The sequence below is a fragment of the Pinus tabuliformis genome, chromosome J (genome assembly GCF_031772625.1).
Source record: "Pinus tabuliformis cultivar Carrire ecotype Pingquan chromosome J, CPIR1, whole genome shotgun sequence".
Lineage (NCBI taxonomy): Eukaryota > Viridiplantae > Streptophyta > Pinopsida > Pinales > Pinaceae > Pinus > Pinus tabuliformis.
In genome coordinates this window covers 1550016074-1550032056 of record NC_142295.1, presented here as the reverse complement: position 1 = coordinate 1550032056, position 15983 = coordinate 1550016074, and positions in this window count along the sequence as shown.

The following is a 15983-nucleotide window of genomic DNA, read 5'->3' as shown; positions in this document are numbered from 1 at the left end:
TAGTTTCTGTTCCTTGATTCATTTGCTGCACATTTACAAATGATTTTTCTGTGTCTTTGTACTGTACTGTGAGTGGGTGTTACTTTTACTCATTGAGTCATAGTTGTAATCAGTCTTTTAAAGGGGTGTAATTTTGACAATGAAGAATATGCCTCGAATTACTGAAATATTAGAGTTATTAAAAACTTTGATATATTCCTCTAATCATGAAACATTCCAAATCAGCAAAGGCTCTCTCTCAGAAATTCAGACATGTCTACAAAATGCACAGGAAAAGATCGATTTTTTGCAGCTTGAATCACAGCTACAGCAAGAAGAGCTACATCAAAATAGACACCATTCTGAACCTATTTTTGTTCAGAACATTGAGACAACCACCCATCAGCAGCATGTTAATAATGTTACAGTTCATTCAAATAAAGCAGCAGTTGTATATGCAGATGCAGAAACTCAGTCTGCACTTCCCAAGCCCATCATCAGACCTTGGGAACAGCTTGTCCACAACAAGCACAGAACTGGTCTTGGATATGACATGGACTTGTCCTTTCATATTCCAGACTATGCCAAGCCCATTCAGTTTCAAAGTGTTGGATTCATTGATCACAGTTCACCTGCTTCTCATGACAGTTCAGCTTCAGCTGTTCCAGAATCTGCCTCTCTTCCACAGCAACAACAACAACAAAAACAACAGATCGTGAAATGCCAACACTGTGACCGAGTTGGCCATTTGAAAGATCACTGTTTTGATCTTCATCCATGTAAGCACTGTCATAAAACCAGCCATTCTTCACACAAATGCTTCAGAAATAAACGTCCTGCAAGAATAAATATTCATCTTGGATGGATCGCTTCTTGGGAATGGGCATCAACAGCCAAGAAGATATTCCAAACGCATGTTAGAACTTGTTCTAGAGTATTGAACAGTCTTGCAGTTGAGTTTTCTCAATCTTCTCACCTTGTATCTGACCGGGGGGGAAATGATGGTCATCTACAAGCTTCAAAGTCACATCAAGCGAGCCTGAGCCACAACCTGCCACACCAGTTTCAGAGTTGTAGCCAGAGACAAACATGCCCCTGAACATGCCTTCAGTTGGCAATCTGGGACACTTCCTCTAGCAGAAAACTCCAGCTTCTTGCCAGTTTTGGAAGATTTCCAGGAATCGCAAAGTTGTTGGTCATCCTTAAACCATAACAGATTAAGAACACTTCCTCTAGCAGAAGACTCCAGCTTCTTGCCAGTTTTGGAAGAGTTCCAGGAATTGCATTAAGCATTCCAGAGTTGTTGGTCATCCTTAAACCATCACACGTGAGACCTCCCTTTTATGGTTGAAGGTTTCCCTCTTTAAAACAATAGGATCACTTCCTCTAGCAGAAAACTTCAGTTTCTTGCTAGTTTTGGAAGAGTTCCGGGAACTGCACTAAGCGTTCCAGTGTTGGTGGTCATCCTTAAACCACCGCCCTTTATACCAACATTTCAGAGAGCACATTCAGCCTAGTGCTGCCATGCATTTTTTGCACATTTTGTATTACAGCTCTCTTCTTGGACTCATACATAACCCTTTGGATTAAGGGGGGGAATGTTGGACACCTAATCCTAAGTGGGTTAGTGTGGAAGTCGAATGAACAAAAGCAGTCCAAGAGACCTTGGGATCTGAAACCCAAGAGTCACATATTTGTACTATAAATGTATATCTATTGTTAATAAAAAAATGAACTCACTGATTTATCTTTCCTATTCTTTGTTGTCCATGTGTGTTTAATAGAATTCAAAGGGCCTAGTAAAGCATTATTATCGGTAACTGATGCCCCGAGGAAAGAAAATGCAAACGCCTAGTAAGGAACCTGAAAGTTCTAGCATGACTCATGAAGAAGAGGAAGAAATGCTACATGATATATCAAAATTACAAGAACAAGTGCAACAAATGTCACGCTCACAAAAGCTAACAGATGCTAAGATAAAGGGCATGGAAGCTAAGATGGACGATTTGAAGACTGATTTGAAGATAGATTTGAAGAAAGACATGGCAAGTTTGAAGACAGATTTGAAGACAGACATGGCAGATTTGAAGACAGATTTGACAAATTTTCTACAAGAGATACTTACTAATGGGAAAAGGTTGTAAAGGAAACTCATGATGTGAACAAAAGTAATGTTAATCATGATTCCATAGATTCTAATGTTGGATCGAAGACCCACCATATTCCAAAAATCGATATGAGGAAGTTTGATGGGAAGGATCCCGCCACATGGATATTACAAATGGAGCAGTTCTTCGATCTCAATAATGTGCAAAACACACAAAAGGTACGTATGGAAACTTTATATTTGGAACCAAATCAATTTGTATGGTATCAATGGCTTTGCTCTCGTAAACAATTTATCACTTGGGCAATTTTTACGGAAGAATTGATAGCACATTATGAGGATACAAAAAGCAACACTTTTTTTAGCCAATTGATAAGTCTCAAACAAAAGGGTTCAATAATGGAGCACATTGAGGAGTTCCAAAAATTGAACATAAGGGTAAAAGATATTCCAGAGCAGCATAGGATTGATGTGTTCATAGGGTCTTTAAAGGATAATATCCAACATGATGTTCGCCTTTGGGAACCTGATTCATTAGAGAAGGCATTCAAGTTAGCAAGAAAAATGGAAAGCAAAATTATGGCAACTAGGAAGCATACCATTCACAACTATAAAGATGGAAGTGTTGTTGCCCATAGTCTTCCACAACCTACAAGGTTGACACCACAACAATTGGAAGAAAAAAGAGCAAAAGGGCTTTGTTACAATTGTGATAGCAAATACACAAAGGGTCATAAGTGTGGTGAGAAGAAATTATTCTACATAGATTGTGAAGAGGAAGAAGAAAAGGAGCAAGAAAGGTCAAAAGAAGAAGATATACTCCAGGAACAAAGCCTAGATGAAGAACAAAAAATCCAACCATATCTTGTAATGCATTGGCGGGAATTACCACTCCTCAAACCATCAAGATAGAAGGACAAATCAAGAAGAAAAAGGTGATAGTGTTGATTGATTCAGGAAGCACCCACAATTTTATTCATTGTAGGGTAGCAAAAGAATTGAATTGCTTCCTATATCCAGCACCAGAGTGTCAAGTGATGATTGCAAATGGAGGAACAATAAATTGCTCTGGAAAGTGCCATAATATCAAGCTATCCATGGGAGAATATGTATTGACTAGCCCAATGCTTTCCATTCCAATGGGAGGTGTTGATGTTGTACTAGGAGTCCAATGGCTACAATCCTTGGGTACAATAGCTTTTAATTTTCAAGAACTTTTCATGAAATTTTCTGTGGAAGGAAAGGAAGTTGAATTAAGGGGTATTGCAGGGAAACCAGGAAAGATAATCAGCTCTAATGGTATGACAAAGCTTCTAAAAAAGGAGAAAAAGGGTGTAATTGCACAATTATGTTCGCTAGATGTTTCCACATTAGAATCATCTATTTCTCCAGATCTCCAAAAAGTCCTGGACAATCATTCCAAGGTATTTGAGACTCCCAAAGGTCTCCCACCTATGCGTGATCATGATCATGCTATTCATCTGATTCCAGGAAGTGTTCCTCCAAACATCAGGCCGTACAGATATCCCTATGTCCAAAAAAGTGAAATTGAACGTATGGTTGCAGAAATGCTAGAGGCTGGTATAATTCAACCGAGTCAAAGTTCTTTCTCTGCTCCAGTAGTATTGGTGCACAAGAAGGATGGATCATGGCGCATGTGTCCGGATTATAGGGAGCTCAACAAGCTCACTATTAAAGATAAGTTCCCCATTCCTGTCATTGATGAATTACTGGATGAATTGCATGGATCAATTTACTTCACCAAGTTGGATCTTCGTTCAGGATATCATCAAATCAGAATGAAGATTGAAGACATTCCGAAAACGGCATTTAGAACTCATGAGGGTCATTATGAATTTTTGGTCATGCCTTTTGGCCTTACCAATGCACCTTCAACATTTCAAGGTTTGATGAATTCAATTTTCAAACCATTCCTTAGAAAATTTGTGTTAGTATTTTTTGATGATATACTTATCTACAGCAAGTCTTGGAAGGATCATGTTGAACATGTTGACAGGGTGCTACAACTATTGGAAGAGAAACAATTATATGCCAAAAGATCCAAATGTTTCTTTGGAGTCCAGGAGGTGGAATATTTGGGTCATATTGTATCTCATGAAGGAGTTAAGGTAGACCCTACCAAAATTAAAGCCATTAAGGAATGGAAAATCCCCACATCCATAAAGCATTTGCGCGGATTTCTTGGGTTGACAGGGTATTATCGCAAGTTTGTTAAGAATTATGGGAGAATAGCAGCACCTCTAACGACATTATTGAAGAAAGATGCATTTTCATGGACTCCGGAAGCAACAAAGGCCTTTGAACATCTTAAAGAGGCAATGTGCCAAGCACCGGTCTTAGCTACACCGGACTTCACAAAAACCTTTATTGTGGAATGTGATGCTTCAGGAAATGGAATTGGTGCTGTTCTAATGCAAGATGAAAGACCCATTGCTTTTGAAAGTCGTCCAATCAAGGGAAAGTTTCTAAGCAAAGCTATTTATGAGAAGGAAATGTTGGCAATACTCCATGCACTTAAGAAATGGCGACCCTACCTAATGGGAAGACACTTCAAGGTAAAAACAGATCATGATAGCCTTAAATACTTTTTAGAACAAAGATTATCCTCTGAAGAGCAACAAAAGTGGGTCACAAAGATGTTGGGTTATGACTTTGAAATCATCTACAAAAAAGGGAAGCAAAATGTGGTGGCAGATGCACTCTCAAGGAAGGATGAGGATGTGGAAGCATTGTTGTGCGCTATTTCTATTATCCAACCAGATTGGATAAATGAAGCAAGGGAGGAATGGAAGAATGACGAAGAAGTGTGGGCACTTATTCGAAAGCTACAACAAGATTCCAGTACGTCTGATACATTTAGCTGGAAAAATGATTCGTTATGGTACAAAGATCGCTTATACCTCTGTAAGAATTCCCAGCTTAAACAAAAGATTCTTATGGAATTGCACACTTCTCCCTTAGGAGGGCACTCAGGATTTTTAAAAACTTACCACAGGGTTAAGAAGGAATTTTTTTGGGATGGCCTTAAATCAGATATTCAAAAGTTTGTGGCAGAATGTTTGGTTTGCCAACAAAATAAAGTTGAAACAATTAAGACACCGGGTCTATTACAACCTTTACCCATTCCAAGCCAACGTTGGGAGGAGGTATCAATGGATTTTATCACAGGTTTACCCAAGTCTGAGGGAAAGAGTGTCATCATGGTGGTAGTTGACAGACTTACCAAGTATGCACACTTTTGTGCATTATCACATCCATTTAAAGCCAGTACAGTTTCTACTGCATTTATGGAAACAGTTCAAAAGCTACATGGAAACCCAAAGATTATTGTAAGTGACAGAGATCCCATTTTCACTGGAAATTTTTGGACAGAATTATTTTCTTGTCTTGGTACTCAGTTAGCTCATAGCTCATCTTATCATCCTCAATCTGATGGGCAAACTGAGATAGTAAACAAATGTTTGGAAGGATATCTTCGTTGCTTTGTATCTGATAAACAGACACAATGGGTCAAATGGTTGCCCCTGGCTGAATGGTGGTATAACACTTCCTTTCATACAGCAACAAAAATGACCCCATTTATGGCACTTTATGGGTATCAACCACCATCCATCACATCATATTTAAGAGAAAATTCTAAGGTTCAGGCAGTGGAACATCACATCGAACATCAACAACAAGTCCTCCAACTCTTAAAGGATAACCTTGTGTTGGCACAGAATAGAATGAAACAACAGGCAGATCAGCATCGCAGTGAAAGAAGTTTTGATGTAGGTGATTGGGTATTCCTACGGCTACAACCATATAAGCAAATGTCCCTCAAGCAAGCTAAGAAGGATAATAAATTATCACCAAAGTATTATGGTCCGTACAAGGTGTTGCAAAAGATTGGTACTATGGCATACAAATTGGAGCTTCCTGCAGCTTCTCGATTGCACCCAGTTTTCCATGTTTCATGCTTAAAGAAGGTTATAGGCGACAAGCTCCCAGTTCAAACAATATTGCCAGAACTTGACGAAGAAGGAAAAATTATATTGGAACCGGAAGCAGTTATAGAAACAAGAACTCGACAACTACGAAATCGATCAATTTCAGAGTACCTTATCAAGTGGAAGAACTTATCCGTTGAAGATTCCACATGGGAGGATGAGAATTTTATGCAGAAGTATCCTGAACTACTTAAGCGTTGAGTAAAACACTTTTTTGAAGGAGAGGGGCATGTTGGGTCCCTATAATACTAGTGATTACCCCATTACTATTGTAGTTATACCCCTTATTTATATTGATGTACCCATGTAGTGCCCATATTGTTACTATTGTGCCACATAGAAGCCCACTATTGTTATTGTTGTGCCCTACAATATTATTGTTATGTAGGCTTTGATTGTATTGGGACCATTTAGACTCCTATATATAGAAAGGAGGTATTTTCATTTGTATCATCCAAGAATTGTTCATTTATGTAATGTAAAGGAGGTTGCCCCCTCGAAGAGGCTGAATTCTAAGGCGTGGATCTCTCTTTTCTATCTTTTTGTGAGCTGGTTTCATAACACTTGGAAAGTGCTCTGATACCACTTGTTATGCTCTTAACCTGCAAAAAGATACCCAAATATAGAATATGCGAAGAAAGATGCCCAGAACATAGATTAATGGGAGACAACAACAAAAAATTTATTATTCAAAAAGCAATGTTCATTGGCCTCTTCGAGGGGGCAACCTCCAATAGAATAGAGCTCGATTCAAAAATAAGACACGATGCTCCTCACAGGGAGTATCTATCCTTTATATATGACTCATACATGCAATACCAAGGATCAATACCATGGGTTTTATTAATACCATCTATCTAATACTACGACCCATTTGCAACTAACTGTGGTCCTGTCATTAATTGCGGGTTAACCACTTACAATTATTAATATGGGCTTTATTGACTCTTGACTATGACTCGATCCCATTACATAAATAAGGGGGTTAGGGTGGGACCCTAACACCTTCTTTTTATATTATCCAGCAAACTGAAGAGATACAACCTACAAAAGGTCCGTTGTAACTCCCTCTTCGCTCTCAATCTCCTCTCTCTTCCTCACTTAGAATACATATATGCATAGACGCAATACAATTCCCTCATATATAGTGAGGGGTTGCCTTCTAGGGAAAAAAACCCTAAATTAAACATAACTTCTACCATCAAATCTCCACCTAATGAACGGCCCAGATTGGCTACGAAATTACAACATTTTACAAGGCAATTTTACATCTATTTTTTGCTTCGGGGGCGCTGCCCCCAAAACCCTCGCCGGGGGACTGTTGGCCCCCGGACCCCCTAGCTTGGGGGGATGGGCGCCCCCGGAACCCCCGCGGGGGGACAAGTCCCCCCGCGTGGAGGGGTGTAAAATATTCCTGGGGTATACATCCGGCTGAAACCTTTGAATACAGAAGATAATCAGGCTCCACACCCAACACAACATAGATCCCATTAATCTCACAATTCCAACAAATCCAAATCCAATTAATGTGAAGACATATTCAGATGTTGCAGTTCAAACAACAAAAATACCAGATGAAGATCCAGTAATTAAACAAACGACTTTTGTGCCTGAAGGGAATCATATACCTCCATTAAACCAAGAAATTGTCGCAAACAGGTTAAGGGAAGATCAAATCATGAAAACTCCTTAATGACATCTAAACCACATGAGCGAATATCTCAATCAATCCGTGTATTTGTATCACTCGGAACATAAACAACAAACTTATGTTCTAAAGAATACTAAAGTTTTCACAATTGATTCATGTGATAACAATTCATCACAAGTTTCTAGTAACTGCAAGATTCCATAGAAGATTGATTTAGGATGGTTAGATGCCTCCTTAGTTAGACAATTTTGTTTGTCACTCAGAGGATCCTATCATCTTGTATCATCAAAAATGACAAATCGAAGTATTCTGAAAGATGTGAGTAGATTACAAGACAAAGAAACATATGACATGCGTTGTCAACAATAAGCTTTGAGGACAAAGCTTTCTGAAGAGGAAGAAAATGTTATGAATAAAATATATGTAAAATAATATAAATAATATAATTATTAACAATCATAAATAATGAATAATTAACTAATAATTAGTAGTGGAGAGTCATGTCTCTAAGGACATGACCATTCGTGAATAGGTACTTGCATAGGTACATAAATGGGATCCTCAGTTGTAATATCATCATCTCATATATTTTGTACATTTCTTATATATATATATATATATATATATATATATATATAGAGAGAGAGAGAGAGAGAGAGAGAGAGAGAGATTATTGTCCTAACATGGAAATTTATATATTTTAGATCTTCTAAGTATTTTTTCGTGTTTATGAACTTTGTTCATAACATAGTCCAAAATTCATTGAGAAATCTTGTGTCCCTGTCTAAAACAATACTCCTTGGTATCCCAAAGCGTACCCAAACTCATCCAAAGAACAAGTTCATTACTTCTTGCCCACTAATGGTCTTTTTACAAGGAATCATAACACACATCTTGTTGAACTTGTCATGTCCCTTCCTTGTTGTTGATAAACCTCCCACAAATTCCATGGAAACGCTTTCCCAAGGGTGAGTGAGTATAGACAAGGGGTGATATAAGCCTTGCTTCCTATTATTGAGCTTGCTATTACAATAAAGCATGCATCCTCTTATGAACCTAGCTACATGATATTCTTGCATCTTGGGCCAACACACATACCTCTACAAGTTGGTCATTATCTTCCCTACACCAAAGTGCCCTACAACCTTGGAGGTGTAAGCCTCTCGAATCAGCTGCAGTCTCTCGCCTTTAAGAACACATAAATTATCCAGCCTATAGATTAATTGTCCTAGAGATGGTAGTCAATTATGTTGTCACCATCGTGCACATGAATTTGGCTTTGTAATTATTGAAACACCTCCTTCAAATCCTCATCCTCTAGATATGCTTCTCGATATGCATGATGAGTGAATCACTCCATGTGAATTAGAGTTCCTAAAGTTGTGATGTTTGATGTGGGTGGCCTTGAAAGCATGTCAATCAACTTTTTTGTGCAACCCTTCTTATACTTGATCACTAAATGAAACTGTTGTAAAAACCCCATCCACTTGTCATGTTTGGTATGTTGTAGCTTACTATGGGCTTGTTGGAATTGTAGTGGCTAGTTATTTGCGTGGATTGCTATCTCCTTTTCCATCATATAGTTTTCCACTTTTTTCACAGCCAACACTAGGGAATAGAGCTTCTTATCATAGTTAGGGAAGTTAAGAATTTCCCCATGAAATACTTTAGAATGGTAGCATATATGCCTTCTTGCATAACGACCACTCCCATAATATACCCACTCACACCTGTCTTCACTTCGAAGGGTTGTTGCAAGTTTAGTAATGCCAAAACTGGTGCTTGACTGGTCTTCTTCTTTAACTCCTCAAAGTCTCTTTGTTGACCCTTTTCCATTGGATACTCTTACCACTTGATGTTATGGAATGGAGTGGTGTTGTTATTACTAAAAACGAGGCTATTAATTTCCTCAAGTATTGTGTTGCCCCACTAAACTCCTAACCTCATAAACATTAGTAGGACATTCTGACTTCATGATGGCCTCCATCCTTGTAAGATTTATTTTCAGCTCTCCTTCTCCTATGACATACCGTAAATACACCAAAGGCTATTTTGCAAACTCACACTTCTTGAGATTTGCCAGCAGCTGGCGCTTCTGTAATGTCTCTAGCACTTGTGTAAAATGTGAGATGTGCTCCTCCCATATAGCATTATATACCAGTATATCATCTAAATAAACAATACCAATGAATCTATAAAAGGGTGTAGTATATCATTCATCAACGTCATTAATGTATCTAGCACATTGCATAAGCGAAAATTGTGTAACTAACCATTCAAACAAACCTTGCATGCCATCGAAGGTGATCTTCTAGGTATTTTCTTGTTTTTCTCAAACTTGGTGATATCCAAACTTTAAGTCTAGCATGGTGAAGTATTTTGCTTATTGTAACTAATACAACAGATCATCTATCATGGGCAAGGAAACTTGTTCTTGAGCATAATTTTGTTTAGCACTTTGTTATCTATACACATCTACCAAATCCCATCCTTCTCTGGCACAACAATGATGGGTGACCCACATGGTGATGTACTCTATCAAATGACACCATGTTGCAATAGTTGTTGCAATTGCTTCAACACCTCACTTGGTTTTATAACAGATTATGTACAACACAATGTTTGGTAATGAGGAGTCTAACAATAATTGGACCTCATGTTGCACTTCCCTCTCGGGTGGTATCCCGTTAGGCTCTTGGAACACACCCTCGTATACTTGTAGAAACTCTTCCAATTGATGTTTATATTTCTTAGTACACCCCTCTAAGGATACATTATCTCTTACTGACTCTTCTATACACTGATTTTCTCTTCAAAATAATAAAACACACTTCTTGCTCGGTTTCTTAGCTGGGTTGGCACTTATTAGCAAAAAATTGGACTTTCCCTAGTGTTGTTTAATGCTGAAGGATTTTCCATCCTTTATGAGGTGGTATTGGTTGACTCTCTAGATGAAGATTGCACACCACTTGTACATATAGGGACTTCCAAACACCACTCCACATACATCAAGGGGAACTACATCTAGTTCTACTTCATTAATAAAATCAACATTGATAACAAATATAATTTTCCATTGTTTGGTTACCTTTATTTTTGCATCCTTATTTATCCATCCCAATGGATACAAGTCAGGGCGATCACAAACTTCCAATCCTAATTTGTTGATCACTCTACTATAATGAGATTCATTCATGATCTTGAGTTGAACAAAGCATCAATCTTTGTCTTCTTGACCTGTATCTTTATATGGAAGAGTCTAGCTTTTTTGTTCACTCAAAATTCATCTCCTTCTGCACTAATGTTGAAATTAGCTTCTCATCCACATTCAATTTGTTTTCAACCGGGTTACTTGAATCAATGGCCATAAAATTTTTCTTCTTTGCATCTTTCCTTTTGTTCTTTGGGTTTAGTTATGGATGCAACTTCAAGTGATTCTCCTTTGTAGATCATCAATGTTATAGTGATTGTTGGGATCTTTGCACTAGTGTGTTGTGGTTGTCGTCTTTTTATTCCCCCACTTTGCCACTTATTCTTCCCCTTCATAGAAGCATCCCAGTGCTGCTTCTTCTTTGACCCACTTTATTAGCCTTTATTCTAACCTATCTTCTCTAAATATTGTGCCTATATGCAAGCCTTGTCCACTAACCTAGGTTTGCATAGCATCACTTTCTTCGGTAAATGGATGTGTAGACCTCCTAGATAATTGAGGAATACTTTTGGGTTCATTGGGGATATACCCATTTATGGCCATCTTTCTAAACTTTTTGGTGTACTCTTGAACACTCCATCCTCACTTATGCGTGAAGTAATGCTATTGGTTCTAGTAGTCCTCTGCATGTTGGTATAAATTTTTGGATATATGTTGCGTACGGGTTCATTATGATCAAATCTTTCAAATTATGGTCAAGTCTTTTTAATTGCACTCAGAGGCACTCTTGAGCCCAATATGGTAGAGATGTTGTAATGTAATGTTTAACAGTTTTGACTAAGTCAAATTACTTAAAAATAAAAAATCAAATAAAAATAAAAATAAAAAGATTAATGTAATGTGTTAGCGTTCGGCCCACGGGGCTTTGGATTGACGGTGAATGAGTGCGTTGTTAAGGCACTCCTTGTGATAGGTCACCGGTTCAAATCCACCGTGGGTACTTAGGTTAGTCTTAACTAGAAAAAAAAAATGTGTTAGCGTTCGAATTTGCCTCAAGCTAAGGAAGGCAAAACTCGAGGCAACATCAAACCACGCTCAGCCTCGTAGCTAGCCCTACGAGGCAGGAGAGGGCTCTCTCCGGGTCTATCTCAGAAAAAGTTAATCAAAGAGGTTCGAGATGACTGAATTGATGACTAATTTTAGGCTAGGTATGAAGTACAAGGACTATGGAATTTTTTTTTAAAGTTTTGTTGAATTCAAGGGAAAGGCAATTTTGGGTGTGGGGATGAGGCACAGCTTTTGCAGAGGTCTACTTGGGGCAAGATAGGCGATTGTTTTGATGCCTTTAAAGTGATTGAATGAATAGACCTGACAGGTGAGGAGCTAAGGAGAGCAAGGAAGTCTCAAGGATTCTCCTTAAACTGAAGAAAACATGGAAAATTAAACAAACTTAAAGGCAGAGCATAGCAAATTTATGGATTCTACCTTAACACTTCATTTGTTTAATTGCAGAAGATTTAAATAAGGAAATTGGTACACATACACAACTTACAAGTACTGAGAGATCAACACATAAGGCCACATGAATCCCAAATAGTGCTGCAAAACCCTGGTCTATCCTTTGCAAAAATTGCAGATAAAATATGTACAATAGTGTATCAAGCTATTCCCAAGAGTCCAACCCTGAAAATGACTAAGAAAATACATAATATAGGCAAGCTAACACATTCCCTTGCCTCTATGGGTCGAGCTCATCATCCTAGGAGTTGTTTCAACCAATTCTAAACAAAGCACTACAATCTATGCAGTCAAAACAACTTGCCTCTATAAGCTAGGAAACCAATTCATTCATTAAATTTTTGCTATTTTATGAATGAATCATCTAGAATAAGTAAATAAATGTCAAGTCAACATAAATTTCCATTAATTACATCAAGAAGGGTGAAAAATCCCATCAAAAGTCAAAACTGGTCAAACTGGTTTCGTTTCCTGAGCTGAAGATGAAAACTTTGCAAAAAATCCTGATGCGCCGCGCGCCTTTCCACCTGCTTTTGGGGCACTTCCTGGCATCCAAATTGAGCTCACGATAGCTCGTTGGAAAGGTCTAGATGTCTACTTTCCAACTCAAGTGGAAATTTCCAATTTGATGTCCATTTGCCCCTCCAAAAGTGCATTCTTCCAAGGCTGCTTCATGTGTGTCCAAAAAGGGGTAGTGAGGTCATTTTTTGCATGTTTTTTGACCTTTTGGGGATCCAAACCTTGATGAAATGCCTTGGAAATAGCTGAGCATGTGTATTTCATAATGACAAATCCAAAAATGCAAACCATTTGTGATTTGGACCTCCCAATCTTATGGGTCACGCGCGGCGCACTACGCGTTGAGCCAAAAATCTGTCTTTTAACCAAAAATTTCACAATTGACAAAATTTTCACCAAACTTGTTGAAATTTGGGCTGGGGGTCCCCAATCAAGTACCATGCTCAGCCAAAGAAGCCTAAGCCAAAACTCGAAGTGGATCTAGCCTCTTTCGCCGTTTTAGTGCTTTGCTCAACCTCCTTGGATCTGGCAATTGTATTTTTGACATTTCTCTAAAACCATGACACCTGTGTAAAAAGTGAAGGAGGTTTTTCTTCCTTGGCATGTTGTGGACAAAAAATCTCTCAGTTTTCCCAAATTCATCTTTGATTTCTCTGAAACATCTTTTGAGTGAAACTTATCCCAATGTGTGAAACAAGGAATTTTGTGGAAATGAAGCGAAATGAAGAGGATGAGGGGCTTGTAAATTCTTGGGGAGATTTTGGGAAGTAGGGAGGAATGTTAGGAAGCAGGGGAAAGTGGAATCTTAGAGATGGAGTGAGGGGAAGGGGTCCAAAAGGGCAAAACACAGGCCTAGCCTAGAAAATTGCCAAGTTGTGGCAAGAAACTAGGGTTTGTGGAAAAATGAGGAATTTGGGGAATCTCAGTGATGGGAAGTGTTTAATAAGGTACATTAATGATAGGAGAAGGCGTATGAACATCAGGATACAAATTTTTCGGATGATTTTACCCTCCAAGAGAATTTACCTCCAAACCCTAGGAGAGGGAACTGAACCTTGCCTAGGCGCAACTGAAGCATGAACAAGGTGTAAAATGACCCAATGGAACCTGACATGATGAGGACAACCCTATCAATGATGATAGACTCAGCTGAATGATGACATGGACTGACATTTTTGCAACTTTGAAAGGAGTGAAATCAAACCCTAGACCTAATGCCTAGTGACCAAATTTTACTTGAAGACTCACTGAAATGACAAAATTTGACCTTGACACTCTGAGACCACTTTGTAAGAGAATATTTGATCACTGAAGGAAGGCTGGAAAGACTGACACTAACATTGGCTCCAATGGGGATGGTAGCTCCTTGGAGGTGCCAAGAACCGCAGATCTTTGGGAGAACAGACAGTCCCTCCGTCCATTGGGCGATGGAGTCATCATTCTGGCAAACGACACAAGACTTTGACTAATTTATTGACTGAAACCTGACTCAAACCGACTCAATTATGAAACCAACATGACTGAAAATTGACTCACAAATGACTCAACTTGACTAAGACTTAAACTTACAACTTAAAACTTGATGGCAGCACATAACCGCCTGTGTTTCTTACAAAACAATATACCATCAAACTATATCATAATGCCAATGTAACCAAACCAGCAGATGCCTTGCTGACTGAGTTCCCTGATCAGATCTGCTGGTCAACAATACAAATTGATAATTGGGCATCCAAAAACATAACTGACCATGATCTCCTTCATCATTGAACACCGCAATAAGCACTATCACTGCTGGCTGCAACAAACTTGCTAGAGGTTCTTGAAAAACATGAAGATTTGCCATTGCCACCTCCTGCTGAAAGAACAAGGTGTCTTTTGTTTCAAATTCTGATCTGCCTTCATCATATGCTTCGGTAAAAGTATGCTCATGGGCTTCAAAAAACTCTGAACAAGTAGATGAGCAGATCTCCTCTTGTAAAAACATTTCAAAACATGAAACATATGAGGAAGAATCTGAAATGGAATACTGAATGGTCTGATCTTTTGTAGTTTGAATATATGGTAGGTCATCCTCATATGATATGACAGCCAGATTCTCATTACATTCATCAATCATGAGAAAAGAAATTTCAGATGTTTCGTGAAACCCAACATTAACATTTCTATCAGCTACCATAGATTCATCTAGAGAAACCTTTTCACTTACTTGAACGAAGATCTTGTCTTGTTTTTCACAGAGGAAGTGAACTACCTCCTCATGAAGATCTAGTGCTGGTGAGATGAGAGCATTTAGGTCTGCTACTTCGTTTTCTTCATTTGAGGCAGCCGCGACAATACAACTCTCTTTTATGAGATCCGGAACAACATGTTTTGCCTCATCACAATTTATCTCTCGATCTGATTTATCATCATCACTTTCTGAGATTGGAACATTACTTTCCTGCGTTACCTGAATGCTGTCTTCTTCTATGGACAGATCTGAAACAACATTTTCTCTTTCATCATTTTCAACCATATGAAAATCTTCAGCCTGCTGATCTTGACAAGTATCCTCTAAGATTTCTGTGTGCTGCTGAAACGGATTTTCATACAGGGCTTCCATGATCTCTTCATCCATGAAATTATCATCTTCATAAAACTTCTCGAGGCTTGCAATAAAACTATAAGCATGCTTGCAACAGTCTTGAACTAAATTTAATGATAGATAAGAGTCCTTATATCTTTCAATGAACATAGCATGAAAATCCTTTAAACAGTAAATACAAGCAGGCGGAAAACTTTCATACCAAGATTGGGCTTTACCTTCCAGAGTGGCCAAGAATATCTTCATCAAGCAATCTTCAGGAAAATCAACCTTCAACTTGCGAATATGCATGTGAAATCTAACAAGATGTAGAGCGGCGTCCTTCCTGCCATCATCTTTAAATGTAGGCAAATTCCTTGACCAATCTACCTTCGGAATTTTATTTGGAAAACCAGGGATGTGATCTCGGCTCATGGGAGCGTATTTTCTTGAAACCCGATCCATATTGAAAAGCTCAAAGC